Source organism: Trichechus manatus, unplaced genomic scaffold (genome assembly GCF_000243295.1).
Source record: "Trichechus manatus latirostris isolate Lorelei unplaced genomic scaffold, TriManLat1.0 scaffold00067, whole genome shotgun sequence".
NCBI lineage: Eukaryota > Metazoa > Chordata > Mammalia > Sirenia > Trichechidae > Trichechus > Trichechus manatus.
The window spans coordinates 7,708,355-7,709,825 of NW_004444003.1; positions in this window are offsets into that span (position 1 = coordinate 7,708,355).

Consider the following 1,471-nt stretch of genomic DNA (forward strand, 5'->3'; position numbering starts at 1 on the left):
TCTGGCCAGTGGTTTGTCAATTCTGTTGATCCTTTCAAAGAACCAACTTTTGGTTTTGTTGATTCTTTCTATTGTTTTTCTGTTGTCTATTTCATTTATTTCTGCTCTGATCTTTATTATTTCCTTTCTTTGGTGGCTGTGGGATTTTTTTTGCTGTTCTCTTTCTATTTGTTTGAGTTGTATAGTTAATGTTTTGATTTTCTCCCTTTCTTCTTTTCTGGTGTGTGCATCTATAGCTTTAAATTGTCCTCTGAGGACTGCCTTTCTGTGTCCCAAAGATTTTAGTATGATGGGTTTTCATTCTCGTTTGGTTCTAGAGATTTCTAGTATCTAGAAATCTCTGATTTCTTCTATTACCCAGTCGTTTGTAAGCTGGGTGTTATTCAGTTTCCATGTAATTGATTTTTTTTCCTTGGTCTTTCTGTTGTTTATTTCTACCTTGATGGCGTTGTGGTCAGAGAAGATATCTCAACGTTTTATCTCAACATTTTTTATCTTATTGAGGATTTCTCTGTGGCCTAAGATGTGGTCTATTCTGGAGAACGTTCCATATGCATTGGAAAAGAATGTGTACGTTGCAGCTGTTGGGTGGAGTGTGGTATATATGTCTATGAGTTGAAGTTGGTTGAGCATTCCCTTTAGGTCTTCTGTATCTTTATTGAGTTTCTTTCTAGATGTTCCGTCCTTTACCGAGTGTGGTGTGTTGCAGTCTCCTACTATTATTGCGGAACTGTCAATTTCTCTTTTCAGTGCTGTTAGAGTTTGTTTTATGTATTTGGGAGCCCTGTTTTTTGGTGCGCAGATGTTTATTATGGTTATGTCTTCATGATGGATCATCTCCTTAACGATTATATAGTGTCCTTCTTTGTCTTTTTATGGTGAATTTTTAATTTTTTTATTTTTTTTTAATATGTTTTTATTTTTAGTTTATTTTTCTAACTGTACTTCAGGTGAAAGTTTACATAACAAACAGTTTCTCATGAAAACACATTGTTTTATGACATTGGTTAACAACCCCATGACATGTCAACCCTCTCCCTTCTCCAGCTTTTTTTTGGGTGAAAATATACATAGCCAAAGATACACCTCTTCAAAATTTCTATGCGCACAGTTCAGTAACATCAACTACGCTCTTCCAATTGTGCTGCTATTCTTACTTTAGATGAAGATTTACAGAACACAATAGTTTCTCATTAAACAGTGCACATGTTGCCCTATGATAGTGGTTAACAACCTCACAACACATCAACACTACCCTTACTCAACCTTGGGTTCCCTATCACCAGCTTTCCTGTCCCCTTCTACCTTCTAGCCCTCGTCCCTTGACTGCTGTGCATCATTAGTCCCATTTAGTTTTATGGGGCTGTCCACTCCCAGGCTGAACAGTGAACCTTGGAAGTGACTTCACCACCGAACTAAAAGGGTGTCTGGGGGCCATACTCTCGGGTTTCTCCAGTCTCCTTTAGGCCAG